This window comes from Vulpes vulpes, chromosome 15 (assembly GCF_048418805.1).
Source record: "Vulpes vulpes isolate BD-2025 chromosome 15, VulVul3, whole genome shotgun sequence".
NCBI classification, from domain to species: Eukaryota; Metazoa; Chordata; class Mammalia; order Carnivora; family Canidae; genus Vulpes; species Vulpes vulpes.
Genome location: NC_132794.1, coordinates 52058713 through 52074758, shown reverse-complemented (window position 1 = coordinate 52074758; position 16046 = coordinate 52058713). Strand labels below are relative to the sequence as shown.

General features: G+C 35.8%; 1 long non-coding RNA gene across 4 annotated transcripts in view; it reads right to left on the bottom strand.

Moving 5' to 3' along the window:
* Nucleotides 1-456: 456 nt before the first annotated feature.
* LOC112920035 (uncharacterized) overlaps nucleotides 457-16046 on the bottom strand; it is a 235764-nt gene continuing 220174 nt past the window's right edge. For all 4 annotated transcript variants that reach the window (XR_011997376.1, XR_011997374.1, XR_011997375.1 and 1 more), the window contains one exon: nucleotides 457-1784. This is a non-coding gene — a long non-coding RNA (uncharacterized lncRNA). The remainder of the gene's footprint in view (nucleotides 1785-16046) is intronic.

Here is a 16046-nt window from a genome sequence, read left to right as displayed (position 1 = left end):
AAAAAATCTCTGGTATTGAGAGATGTTCTCCATCACTGGTTCTAAAAGTCATCTCAGGGGGATAAGGATTCATCTTAAGGGCTAAGGCAGGTTCACTCCTAAAGTACAAATTATAACAACAATTATTTATCTAATCTCACCTGAAGCAACAAGATCTTGTTTCAGACACTGATAGGAATTCATTTCTGGATTGGGGCAGGCTCAGGTTAGTTGGGGAAGTGCACTTTGGATCTGACAGTATGAAGAAATAGTAGGAGGCAGTGAACTCACTATTCTATTTTTGTTTTCCTTCTTTCTCCTACATTCAGTGAGGACTGGAGACCAGCATTTCTGGGAATGCAAAGCTGTGAATTTTACTTCTACAGTCTCCTATTTTCTGTGAGGAGTTGCTTGCCTGTCAGAAAGTGGGAGTATCTTAATTTGGATTCTCCCAGAAACAGAATCTGAGACAAAGAATTGAGTATAAGTTGTTTATTTCAGAGATGATCCAAGAAACACTTGGAGGGAAGTGGGAAATGAGGCAGGAAAGGGAGGGTATCAAGCCAGCTAATCACTGGGCCACTAGAGGCTCACCCTGCTGGGAAACTAGGAATCATGGTTGAACAGGCAATCCAGAGATATCCCACCCAAGTTATTGATTAAGGGCTGCTTATGGGGCATCAATTTTGTGGCACTTAGGTACAAGCAGTAAGTTCCAGCTACCTTAGTAGCTCCAGCAAATATGTGCAAATCCTGGCGGTTGGAAGTAAGATAGGGAATATACTACAAACATAAGGCTCAAAGAGACATGGTTGGGGGACCAACAGCATCTTTTACAAGGTATAATCCTGAATTCATTTGACTGTGGACTCTTCAGAAAAGTAGCAAAATTCCAATGTCCGAAAAAAAAAGGATAGAAGGCATTCTTGGTTCCTCCTTTTTTTTTTTTTTTTTGAACTTAAAATATATGATCTGTACACTAAATGGAAAAAGGAGACTTTCAAACTACCTGGATGAAAAATCTTACCATCCCAAACTTAAGAGATTTTACTAAAAGAAAGGAATGTTTCAGAGTTGTGCCTACCTTCCTCTCCCCTTTCTTCTCCCCACCAAACATGACAATTACAGTGTAAAAATGCTTTGTCAGAACTATTACATTTGAGTTTTAAATGGAGAGGGTGGGAGGGATCCCTGGGCTTTGACCCTGGATCTTAATCATTACAGCCCCATGTAGGCTGGGGCTTCTCACCAGGGTAGAAAGGGTGGGGGGCTCATCCCACCTTCAGTCCTAAGTGCCTGTCCCCTCCTCCTCCACATTATAACTAGGGAATAGTTTGACAAATAGGGAAGAAAAGAGAAGAAAAAGCAACAGCCACATCCGTTGGCTGTTGGTCTCACCCCAAGCAGGGGACAGGCTGGCCATCCTGTGCAGTGATGTGGCTGTGCCATGGGGATGGGAAGATGGAGGCCAGAGCAAGTACCTCGGTGGGGAAGCTCCCGTCTTGCCATCTGCCGGGTCCAGCTTGCCTCCTCCACAGGGGGCCAGTGGGTGGGGACCAAGCGCCAACAGAGTGGCCCTCTAACTGGTGAGGGCCACGCCCCAGCTAGTGCCTCTGGGAAGGGGTTTTTAACATTGGTACATGTGCTGTGGTTCTTGAGGTGCCTTCCACTGCCCCCTGCTCAGTAACAGGGCCTTGGTAATTGGGCTGTCACTGGACGAAAGTGCTTGAGATTTAAGTTACCATCCTGGCTTTGCCCAACCTCGGTGACTTGTAAGACTGACCGTGAAATAAACGGTGTTAATCCTGAAAAAAAAAAAAAAATAAATGAATAAACACAAGTAGGCTAGACAATAGGTACCAATTAGTCTTGCCCTATGGAGAAACTAAAAGTCTCTCTCTCCCTCTCTCTTTTTCTCTCTCCCCCTCTCTCTCATCTTTTCTTGGTTTATATTATCTCCAAAATATGCTTCATCTTTGTGGTGGTCTCTTACTGATAATAGCAACTTGTGGTTAGATTCTAAGATACGTGTTTGGTACTGGAAACACTGGATTGCTTGGGAAATACATGTGCATATAAGGCAATTTGTACTTAGAATGTAAATATTTAGTTCAGTAGATCTGGGTCTAGACAGTTCCTTGGAACTTTGGAAAAATGGAAGATTTGAGACTGGGGTAATTTCTGGAGGTGCCAAAGGAACGGTGCCATTTCCTATGGGAAATACTCTGGGTTACAGCTGGAAAAGAGATCTAGACACCAGAAAGATACTGCAGAGCTGAGACTGAACCAAACAAGAATATAGTGATGGGCAAAGTATATATGTATATGCGTTTATATTTATATTTATATTTATATTTATATTTATATTTATATTTATACACACACTCATATGTAACATAATACCTGTACAATTATATATATATATACTTGTATGTAATATATTACTTGTATAAATATACATGTTATTAGACCTCTAATCCTTCTAAGAACAAGAGATTGACTTTTAAAAGCAAGATAATTTTTAGAGTTATATCAAATAAGATTGTCGAGTAGAATAATAGGAACTGGAGTTATCCTCCCAACTTAAATAACTAAAAACCTGGACAAAATATATGAAACCACATTTTTTAGATATTAAGTGACAAAATAGCAGTACAAAAGTCCCTGAGAGAAGGGAAACAAATGAGAAGATATCTACAACTTTACTGGTTTATGATTTAGAAGCAATTTTCAGGCCTTTGTGCAGAGGAAAAAGCCAAATAGCCCAGCACTTCTTGAATTGAGAAGACAGGGGCTGGAGTACAGGAGGCCAAGACAGCTAGAATTTGTGGGGCAGAAAACCAAAAAGGAAAGGCAATAAAAAGGAGAGCTTTAGATTTCTACAGCGGGATCCTCTAGAGTCTTTGGTTAAGTATAGAAGTACATGTGTAACAGGGAAATAATCAAAAGAAAAAAATAGGAAGAAAAATTCCTGAAAAGCCCACTCAAAATAGGAATAGATTTTTATCCTACTGACCAGAGTATAAAAATATCACAACACCAGGTACATCGTGTAAGAGACTATAACTGTCATAATGGAGTTAAATTGATGCTAGAGTAAAGGATCATCTGGATCCACTCTAACAATTCTTGAAAGCCAAATTCAAAGATTCAACTGATTCAAGGTAATTTTACTGCATATTTGAATAAAATGCAGTATTATTTAATAAAAACAAAACCCAGCAGCCAAAACTAAAAACAATGTAAAATTAAAATGTTGGGCATGCAATAACAAATTATAAAGTATACAAGGCAGCAGAAAATTTTGACCTATAACTAGCCAATGCAAAAAGTAAAATAAAAAAAAAATTTGATCACAAAATGGCTGAGGCAATCAGCTAGCACATAAACCATAAAAAAGGATATAATATGTTCTACATGATCAAAAAGCTAGAGAAAAATATAGGCATTATGGAGAAAGAAGTGAAAGATAATTTTAAAAGACACAAATAGGTTTAAAAGTAACAATATAAAAATATGTACAATAGGGACACTTGGGTGGCTCAGTTAAGCATCTAACACTTGATTTTGGCTAAAATAAGGATCTCAGGGTTGTGAGGTCAAGCCCCATATCAGGCTCTGTGCTGAATGTGGAACCTAATGAAGATTCTCTCTTTCCCTCTCTCTCTACCCCTCCTTCCTTGCTTGCCCTCTGTCTCTGTTTCTCCCTCTCTAAATATATGTGTGTATGTGTGTGTATGTGTGTGTGTGTGTGTGTACAATAAAAACACTAATCAAAAGCAAGAAGGAAAAGTTATACTAAGGCAAGTAGACTTTAGTTTGAGAAATACTGCCACAAATAAAGAGAGATATTTTATAATGGCAAAGGGGTTGGTTCATCAAAAGTATATGCATTATTTTGCTGGGCCTACCATAACAAAGTACCACAGACTAGATGGCTTAAGCAACAGAAATTTATTTGCTTATAATCTTGGAGGCTAGGAGTATAACATCTAAGTGTCAGTATGCTTGGTTTCTTCTGAGACCTTTCTCCTTGCCTTGTAGATGGCCATCTTCTCCCTGGGTCTTCACACTCTCTGAGTGTGTCTATATCCTAATATTCTATTCTTATAAGGAAACCAATCATATTAGGTTAGAGTCCATATAATGAAATCATTTTAATTTAATTACCTCTTTAAAAAACCTAGTCACATTCTGAGGTACTGAAGAGTAGGAGGACTTCCACATATGAATTTTGGAGGGATACAAATCAGTTCACAACAATACATAACAACCCTAAATGTATATGTACCCAATAACAGAACTTCAAAATAGACAAAGCAAAAACTATAAGAACTGAAAAGAGAATAGACAAATCTGCAATTAAAGTTAGCTAATTCAACATATCTTTCTCAGTAATTAACAGAACAAGCAGAGAGAAACGTCATTGAGGATACAGAATGCTTGAACATCATTATCAACTAAACCAAACTGACATTTATTTCACAGCTCATCAACTGCAAAACACACATCTTTTTCAACTGCATATGGGATGTGCACTGAAAGAGACCATGTCCTAGACCATGACACTAACTTCAACAACTTTAAGAGAAGTTAAATGACACAAAACATGTTTTATAACCAAAAAATGAATTAAACTAGAAATAATAGCGAAAGATAACTAAAAAATCTCTAATATTTTCAGGTTAACTGACACACTTTTAAATAACTGCATGAGTTGAGAAGAAATCACAAGGGACATTTAAAAATATTTTTGAACTGAATGAAAATGAAAACACAGCATCTCAAAATTTGTGGGATGGAGCTTATAAGAACATTTATAGCAATAAGTGTATTTAGAAAAGAAACAAAGTCTCACAGTAAGTTATGTATATCTCCACTTAAATAAACTAGAAAATATGAGTAAATTTAACCCAAATAATAAGAAGAAAGTAAATAAGGATAAAAGCAGACTTCAATAAAACAGAAAACAAGAAAACAATGGAGATAGTCAATTAATTTAAAAAATGTTTTTAATTGATGAACCTCTAGCTAGTCATGCTAATTAAGAAAATAGGAGAGATGACAGAAATTACCAATATCAGCAATTAAAGAGGGTTCATCACTAGAGACCCTATAGTTATTTAAAAGATAATACAGGAATATTATACACATTTATGCCAATACATTTGACAAATTAAATGCACATTTGTGACTTAAGACTCTTAAGATGCCATGGCTCACTCACCAAGAAATAAATAACCTAGGTAGTCCTATATCTTTTAAGTAAATTGAATTCTTAGATAAAAATCATCTCAAAAGTAAAACTTCATTCATCAGTGGTGAATTCTACCAAATATTTAAAGAATAATACTAATCCTTCCCAGACTTCCTTAGGAAATAAAAGAGAAATACTTCTCAAATATTTTTTAATGAGGCTAGCATTTCCCTGACAGAAAACCAGATAAAAATATCCTAAGAAATAAAAATGAAAATTACACACATAGATGCAAATATTCTTAACAAAATATTGGCAAATTAAATCCAGTAATAGATAAAAAGAACAAAGCATTTTTACCAAGTAGAGTTCATCCTGAAAATGCAAGATTGGTTCCCCAAATCAATCAATATAATTTGCTATTTATGGACTAAAAAGAGCAATATGATCACCTTAATAGTTGCATTAAAAGTACCTTAAAATTTAAAAATTCAGCATCTACTTATGATAAAAAGCTCTCAGAAAACTAGGAATAGAAATATCCTGATAAATAACATATATGATAACTAATATCCTACTGATGGTGAAAAACTGAATGCTTCCTCCTGAGATCACGAGAGAGGCAGAGATGTTCGCTTGTCACCAATTCTATTCAATGTGGTGATAGATATCCTGGCTGGGGCATTAAGGCAAAAAGAAGGGGGGGTGGATTTTTTTTAAAGACATACAGATTGAAAAGAAGTACAAGTCTTCATTTGCAAGTGACATGATCTATGGAGAATATCCTAAGGAATACAAAAAAGCTACTAAAATACTAAGTATGGTGAGGTTGTGGGATACAAGATAAATATGCAAAACCATATTTCTATATAATAGAAATCAACAATTGGAAGTTGAAATACCATCAAAAAGTGTGAAACAGAGATAAATTTGACAAAAGTCATTGAACTTTTACAGCAAAAACTATAAAATATTGCTTAGAGAAATTAGAGAAAATTTAAATAAGTGGAGTGAAATTTCTAATCCTCATAAACTGGAAGACTCAATAATGTTAAAATATTGATTCTCCCCCAAACTGACCTATAAATTCAACACAATCACAGGAAAATACCAGCATGTATTTTTATATTTCTTTAAAAGATGCTTCTAAAATTTATATGGAAATACAAAAGACCTAGAATAGCCATAGTCATTTTGAAAAAGAAAAAAATAAAGTTAGAACTTTCCTGTTTTCAAGGTACATTGTAAAGCTAGAGCAATAAGAGACTGGAGCATTTATATAAAGAGATATACCCCATTACAGAGAGCAGGAGCTTGGGAAGATGGCAGAGTAGAAAGACCTTGAGCTCACCCCATCCCACATTTTCAACTAAATATCATCCACATCCAAGTCAACAAACGGGAGAGTACAATCCAAACACTGGCAGAAAAAAAACTCTGCAACTAAATATAGAGAAAAAGCTGCATCTGAAAGGTTAGGAAGGTCAGAAAAGCAGACAGAGGCTGCCTGCAGGAGGGAAGGAAAGACACACAAAGAGGACAGAGAAAGGGATCCTCACACCAGGGAGCTCATACTAGGAAGACTAATCCCCATAATGTTTGGCTTTAAAAATATTCAGAGGGGCTGAATTTCATGAGTTTTTAAAACCAGTGGGACTTGGAGCTTGGAACTTTAAAAGTCAGCTATCTCAGCACGGGTGAGCTGGGAAGGCAAGTCATAGCTGGGTCACAGCCCTCACAGAGACAGCAGCCTGTGCAGAGAGGCAACATAAAAACAGCAGTCTACACAGCATAGGGGACAAGTAGGAGGCAGATCTGTTTATGCTGATTTGAGTGTGTTGGGGTACTTCTCTGAAAATTAGGGAGCTGACAGGTGCCATTTTCCTTGCCCACCCCCAGCATAAATAACAGAGCCATGTGTGGTAGATGAAGTACACAGACACTGGTAGCTCGGCCCAGGGCTCAGGTTATGTTTTTGTTAAGGTTGCTCAGATGCCATTCCCTGCTGCTGAGAGACTAGCTGCCACTGTGCACCACACCCAGCCACAACGCAGTACCAACCACTTGCTCCCACCCACCATTGTGCGCTGCACCCAGTTTCTGGGTGCATAGCTACTACCAAATGGCACCTCATCTGCCACACCATACACAGCCACATGCTCTCAACCACCACCATGTGCCCAGCCCACCATCACTGTAGGCCACCCCCAGCCTTCTGCCCCCAGCACACAGCCCACACTTGCCACAGCACATCAGAAGAGCAGCATAGACCCAGAGCAAATTTTGTTAACACTCCTGCCCCACTCCCAAGTTCCCCAGCAGGCACACTGCCTCAGAGCTGGCCAGTCTGGATCCCATTAACACCATAGACTGCAACACCAGACAGACAGTACAGATGACTGCACTGAAAGGAAAAGTGACTCAGAGACATAACAATGGGGTGTAAACAACACACATAAGATATTCTCCATTAGTGCAAGGGTCTGGTGAACAGGGGAGTCTACTGTAGATCACTCCAGAACCTCTTATTCATAGTCACTACTTTCAAGAGAAGACACAGCTGACTTTGTTAACACAGAGTAGCAGATGCAAAGAGGCAGACAAAATGAGGAGACAGAGAAATTTAACCCAATTGAAAGTATAGGAAAAGGCCACATCCAGAGATCTAAGCAAGACAGATATAAGTGACATGCCTGATAGAGTATTTAAAACAATGGTCATAAGGATACTCACCAGACAAGAAAAGAATGGAAGACATGAGTGAGACTCTTAACACAGAGGGAAAAAAAATAACATGATAAAGATAAAGGGCTCAATAAATGAAATGAGAAACACTCTTAATAGAATAAACAGCAGGATGTAAGAAGCAGAGGAATGGATTATGACCTAGGAGAGAGTAATCAAAAGTAGTCAAGCTGAACAAAAGAGAGAAAAAAGAATTAAATAAAATGAGAATAGACTTAGGGAACTCAGAGACTCCATCAAATGTGATAACATTTATATTATAGGAGTCTCGGAAGAAGAAGAGAGAGAAAAGGGAGCAGAAAACTTAATTGAATAAATAATAGCTGAAAACGTCCTTAATTTAGGGCCCAAGGAAACAGATATTCAGATCTAAGAGGCACTGAAAACTCCCATCAAAATCCACAAAAGCAGACCCACTCCAAGACACATTGTAATTAAATTAGCAAAATATAGTGATAAAAAAATTTTCAAGCAGCAACATAAGTCAATAACTTACAACGGAAAACCCATAGGGGTGGTGGGAGATTGTTCAACAGAAACTTTGCAAGCCAAAAGGAAGCCATGATCTATTCAAAATGCTGACTGAGGGACACCTGGGTGGCTCAGTGGTTGAGCATCTGCCTCTGGCTCAGGGTGTGGCCCCGAAGTACTGGGATCGAGTCCCATGTCAAGCTCCCCTTGAGGATCCTGCTTCTCCCTCTGCCTATGTCTCTGCCTCTGTGTCTCTCATGAATAAATAAATAAAATCTTTAAAAAACAAAAGCAAAACCAAAATGCTGACTGGGAAAAATCTGTAGTTGAAAATGCTCTATTCAGCAAGGCCACTATTCAGAATTGAAAGAGAGATAAAGAGATTCCCAAACAGACAAAAACTAAAGGAGTTAATTACCACTAAACTAGCCCTGCAAGAAAAATTACAGGGAATTCTTTGAGTGGAAAGGAAAGGCCAAAAAACACAATATGAAAGTAGGAAACATAAGAGCAGTAAAAATGAATACTTCTGTTAAAAAAATCAGTCAAGGAACTCAAAAAAGAAAAAGGATATAAAATATAATAACATATACCTAAAAAGTAGAGAGGAGAGGAAAAAAGAATGTGTTCACACTTAAGTGACTATCAACTTAATATGAACTGCTATATGTAGAAGATGTTATATACAAACCTAATGGTAACCAGATATCAAAACCCACTAATAAATATGCAAAGAATAAAGAGATAGAAATCTAAATATATCACTAAAGAAAATCAGCAAATCCTGAAAGACACAAAGACAAGAAAGGATCAGAAAAAATCTTTAGGAACAACCATAAAACAAGTAATAAAATGGCAATAAATACATATCCATCAATTACTTTAAATGCAAATGTAATAAATGCTCCAATCAAAAGACATAGGGTGACAGAATAGATTTAAAAAACAAGATCCATCTATATGCTGCCTAGAAGAGACTCATTTTAGACCTAAAGCACATACAGATTGAAAAGTGAGGGGGGGATCCCTGGGTGGCGCAGTGGTTTAGCGCCTGCCTTTGGTCCAGGGCGTGATCCTGGAGTCCTGTGATTGAGTCCCACATCAGGCTCCCTGCATGGAGCCTGCTTCTCCCTCTGCCTATGTCTCTGCCTCTCTTTCTCTCTCTCTCTCTCTCTCTCTCTGTATCTCTCATGAATAAATAAATAAATCTTTTTAAAAAGAAAATAAAAGTGAAGGGATAGAGAAACATCTATCATGAAAATGGATGTCAAAAGAAAACCAGAGTAGCAATTCTTATATAAAATAAACTTTAAAACAAAATCTGTAACAAGAGCCAAAATAAGATGTGATATAATAATAAAGGGGATAATCCAACAAGAAGATATAAAAATTATAAATATTGGTGCACCCAACATAGGAGAACCCAAACACATACAACAATTAATAACAAACATAAAGGAACTAATCGATAATAATACACAAATAGTAGGGGACTTTAACACCCCACTTATATCAATGGAAATATCTAAACCGAAAATCAAGAAGGAAACAATGGCTTTGAATGACACACTGAAACAGATGGATTTAACAGATATATTCAACACATTTCATCCTAAAACAGCAGAATACATACTCTTTTCAAGTATACATGGGACATTCTCTAGAACAGATCCCATATTAGGCCACAAAACAAGCATCAACAAATTTAAGGGTATCAAAATCATGCCATGCATCTTTTCTGTCCACAACACTATAAAACTAGAAGTCAACTACAAGAAAACATCTGGGAAGACCACAAATTCATGGAAGGTAAATAACATGCTACTAGAAAATGAATTGGTCAACCGGGATATAAATAAGAAATTTAAAAGTACATGGAAACAAATAAAAATGAAAATACAATGGTCTAAAACCTTTGGTATGCAGCAAAAGCAGTTCTAAGGGGAAGTTTATAGCAATACAAGCCTACCTCAAGAAACAAGAAAAATCTCAATTAAACAACCTAAACTGGGACGCCTAGGTGTCTCAGTGGTTGAGCAGCTTCCTTTGGCCAGGTCCATTCCCACCAGTTCTATTCAACATAGTATTGAAAGTCCTAACCAAGCAATGAGATGGCAAAAAGAAATAAAGCACACTCATATCAGTAGGAAAGAAGAAAAACTTTCACTGCTTGCAGATGACATGATACAGAGAAATTTAACCCAATTAAAAGTATATATATATAAAACCCAAAAAAAAAAAAAAAAAAAAAAATAAAACCCTAATGACTCCACTAGAAAAGTGCTAGAACTGATAAACAAATTCAGTAAAGTCACAGGATACAAAATCAATGTACAGAGATTGTTGTATTTCTATATGCCAATAATGAAGCAGCAAACAGAGAAATGAGAAAACAACCCCATGTACAATTGCACCAAAAATAATAGGAAACCTAGGAATAAACTTAACTAAAGAAGTGAAAGACCTTTAAAACATTGATAAAAGAATGAGGAAACACAAATAAATGGAAAGACATTCCATGCTCATATATTGGAAGAGCAAGTATGGTTAGAATGTCTATATGACCCAATGAAACCTACACATTTAATGCAATTCTTATCAAAAAAAAAAAAAAACAGCATTTTTCACAAAACCAGAACAAACAATCCCAAAATTTGTATGGAAATAGAAAAGACCCTGAATAGCTAAAGTAATCTTGAAAAAGAAAAGCAAAGCTGGAGGCATCACAATTCCAGACTTCAAGCTATATTATAAAGCTATTGTCATCAAGACAGTATGGTACCACACAAAAATAGACACATACATCAATGAAACAGCATTGAAAACCCAGAAATAAACCTACAGCCAATTAATTGACCTGCAGAAACAAAGACCTCTTCAACAAAGAGGGAAAGAATATGATGTTGGGAAAACTGGACGGCAACAAGCAAAAGAATGAAACTGGACCACTTTACTACTCCATACACAAAAATAAACTCAAAATGGATTAAAGACCTAAACATGAGGCCTAAAATCATAAAAATCCTAGAAGAGAACACAAGCTTTGACATCAGCTTTGGCAACTTTTTTCTAGGTAAGTCCCCTGAGACAACAGATAAAAAGCAAAAATAAATAGTGAGACTACATCAAAATTAAAAGCTTCTGCACAGCAAAGGAAACAACCAAAAAAACTAAAAGACAACCTGTGGAATGGAAGATATTTGCAAATGACATATCTGATAAAGGGTTAGTGTCCAAAGTATGTAAAGAACTTATAAAACTCAACATCCAAAAAACAAATAATCCAATTTTAAAATGGACAGAAGACACAGACATTTCTGCAAAGAAAACATCTCCAGATGACCAACAGATAAGTGAAAAGGTGTTCATTATCACTTACCATCAGGTAAATGCAAATCAAAACTACAATGAGATATTACTCACACCTGTAAGAATGGCTAAAATCAACAACACAAGAAACAACAGGTATTGGCAAGGATGTGGAAAAAAAGAAGCACTCCTGCACCATCAGTGGGAATGCAAACTGGTGCAGCCACTGTGTAAAACAGTATGGAGGTTCCCCCAAAAAGTTGCGATCCAGCAATTGCACTACTGGGTATTTACCCAAAGAATATAAAAACACTAATCCAAAGGGATACATGCACCTCTGTGTTTATAGCAGCATTGTCTACAATAGCCATGATATGGAAGCAGCCCAAATATCCAATATCCATCAATTGATGAATAGATATGCATATATATATTCATATATGGATGGAGCTAGATAATATAATGCCAAGTTAAATAAGCCAGTCAGAGAACAACAAATACCACAAGATTTTACTCATGTGGAATTTAAGAAACAAAATGAGCAAAAGGAAAAGAAAAAGAGAAAGACAAATCAAGGAACAGATTCTTAATTATTAGGAACAAATTGATGGTTACCAGAAGGGAAGTGGGTAGGGGGAGAGGTAAAACAGGTGTTGGGGATTAAGGAGCGCACTTGTGATGAGCACCAGGGGATGTATGGAAGTGTTGAATATTATATACCTAAACTAATATAACACTGTATGTTAAACAAAGCAAACCAAAAACCCACTGTATATTAACTATTAACTAACTAGAATTAAATAAAAACTTTAAAAAAAGAAATACACCCACACTTTTTTTTTTTTTGCCAGTTGATTCTTGACAAAGGTGCCAAGGCAACTCAATGTGGGAAGGATAGACTTTTCAATGGTGTTGAAACAATGGGATATTCATATGTAAAAAGAAAAAGAAGCTTAACTGTTGCCTTATAGCATCAACAGAAATTAAATCTTAAAATAACATTACCTTATATTAATATTATAATATACAGAAAAATATTAACAACTTAGTATGATCACAAGAATCATAGACCTAAATGTGAAACCTAAAAGTATAAAATTTCTGTAAGAAACCATAGGAAAAAAACAAGACAAAATCTTTACGTTCTTGGGTTAGCAATGATTTTTTTTGGTAAGACACAAGAAGCACAATCTATAAAAGGAAACATTGGTAAACCTCATAAAAATGAAAATTTTTCAAAAGATACTGTCAATAAAATGAAAAAGGAAGGCTACAGATGGGAGAAAATGTTTGCCAAACATGTATCTAATAAAGGACTTGTATCTAGAACAGAGGTGGGCAAATTACAGCCACCTGTTCTTGTAAGTCAAGTTTTATTACTTGTTTGTCTTCTTTCAAGCTAAAATGTCAGAATCAAGTAATTGCAATCCAGACCTTATAGCCCAAAAGCATAAAATATTTGCTAGCAGGCCCTTTAAGAAAAAGTGTGCCAACACCTAACAATGTTTAAAGAATTCTTAGAACAAAACAGAAGGTAATCCAGTTTTCAAACAGACAAAAGATTTAATAGATACTCCATCAAAAATACATATACGAAAAGAAAATTGAGTTATAGTTAACCAGATAAATAAATTCGAGAGATCTGCAGTACAACATAGTAACTATAGTTAACAGAACAGTATCCTGCACTTCAAAGAGGGAAGATTTCACGTTAACTGTTCTTGCCAAAACAAAATCAAAAACAAAAGGTAAGCAAGGAAACTCTAGGAGATGTTGGATACACCATTACCTCAATTGTGGTAATGGTATCACAGGTGTTTGCATATGTCCACACTCATCAAATTGTACACATTAAATATGTGCGGTTTTGTATATCAATTATGCCACAATAAAGCTGTTTAAATATACCAAATATCATTAGTCATTAGGAAAATGCAAATTAAAATCATAATGAAGTACCCCTATACATAACTAGAATGGCTACAATGAAGAGGACTGACAAAACCGTGCCAGTGAGAGTATGATACCACTAGAACTCTCAGTCTATGCTTGTGGCAATATAAAATACTATAGCCATTTTGGAATAGTTTGGCAGTTCCTTATGAAGTTGAACAGACATCATTTCACCCAACAATCCCATTCCTAAATATTTATATGAGGGAGATAAAGAATATGCCCACACAAATATGTTCATAATAGCCAGAAACTAGAAACAACCCAAACGTCTATTGATAGGTGAACAGATGAACAAATTGCAATGTATCTATCTGATGGAATACAGCAATAAAAAGGAAGAATAAATACAGAGAACCTGGATGAGTCTCAAAAGCACTAGGCTAAATGATGGAAGTATCAATTGGTTTTCACTTTCTGGAGTTTAAGTCAAATTTTTTACTATATTTGGACAACATCCTTCATTGTGATTGGAGGTTGTTGCTATTCCCTATGTTCATTTTATTTTTTTTAAGATTTTGTTTATTTATTCATGAGATACACAGAGAGAGAGAGAGAGAGAGAGAGGCAGAGACACAGGCAGAGGGAGAAGCAGGCTCCAGGCAGGGAGCCTGGTGTGGGGCTAGATCCCTGGACTCCAGGATCGCACCCTGGGCCAAAGGCAGGCGCTCAACTGCTGAGCCACCCAGGGATCCTCTCCTATGTTCATTTTAGATGGATTTTTTTAATTCTATTTTTAAAATTTTATTACTGAAGCATAATTGACGTATGAGTTTTGAGTGCATAACACAGTGATTCTGATTCAACAATTTTGTACATTACACAAGGCTCACCATACGTTACCATAAGATGTTACCATCTGTCACATACATTATTAAAATTATATATATATGGTACTTTTCATCTCTGTGACTTATTTTATAACTGGAAGTTTGTACCTCTTAATCCCTTCACCAATTTTGCCCATCTTCCCTCTTTCCTCCCCTCCGGCAACCACCAGTTTGTTCTCTGTATTTATGAGTCTGTTTTGTTATGTGTTGTTGTTTGGTTGGTTGGTTTTTAGATTTTACATATAAGTGAAATCATGTAGTATTTATCTTTCTCTGTATGACTTATTTTACTTATCATAATACACTCTAGGTCCATCCATGTTGTTCCAAATGGCGGTATCTTATTTTTTTTATGACTTAGTATTTCATTATATATATTATATTATATTTCATTATACATATATTATATATGTATCTATACATATATACATCTATTATATATATGTATTACATATACATATATCTCACATATATACCATATCTTTATCAATTAATCTGTTGATGGATACTTAGGTTGCTTCCACAACTTGGCTATTGTAAACAAAGCTGCAGTAAACGTAAGGGTGCATATATGTTTTCAAATTAGTCTTTCTATTTTCTCTGGGTAAATACCCAGGAGTGGAATTACTGGAAATGGTATTTATATTTTATATTTGTTAAGGAACCTCCATACTGATTTACAAAGTGGTTGCACCAATTTATTCCCATTATCCCATTATTAAAAGGGTGCATAATAGCTCCCTTTTCTCCACATTCTTGCCACACTTGTCTAAGAGAGTACTGCCTATGTTTTCTTTTAGGAGTTTTTAAGCCTCACATTAGGTTTTTAATCTGTTTTGACTTTATTTTTGTATAAAGTTTAAGAAAATCATCCTGTTTCATTCTTTTGCATGTAGCTATCCATATTCCCATCACCATTTATTGAAGAGATTGTGTTTACCCTGTTTTATAGTCTTGTCTCCTTTATTATAGATTAATTGACCATATAAACATGGGTTTATTTCTGGGCTCTCTATTCTATTGATCTACATGTCTGTTTTTGTGCCTGGCCGTATTGTTTTGGTTACTATAGTTTTGTAGTATGCCTTGAAATCTGGGATTGTGATACCTCCAGCTTTGTTCCCTTTCAAGATTGCTTTAGCTATTCAGGGTTACATACAAAATTTAGAATCATTTGTTCCAGGTCTTTGAAAAATGCTATTGGTGTTTGATAGATATTACATTGAAACTGTAGTTTTAAAAATATTAATTTTTCTAACCCATAAAGTATGGTGTTTCTTTTCCATTTGTTTGTGTTGTCTTCAATTTCCTTCATCAATGTCTTACAGTTTTCAGAAAATAGGTCTTTCATGTCCTTGGTTAGGTTTATTCCTAGATATTTTATTCTTTTGGGTGCAATTATACATGAGATTGTTTTCTTAATTTTGCTTCTTACTACTTTGTTACTAGTGTATAGAAGTGCAGTGAATTTCTGTACATTGATTTTGTATTTTGCAACTTTACTGACTTCAATGATTAGTTCTAATAGTTTTTTGGTGGACTCTCAAGGTTTTTTATAGACA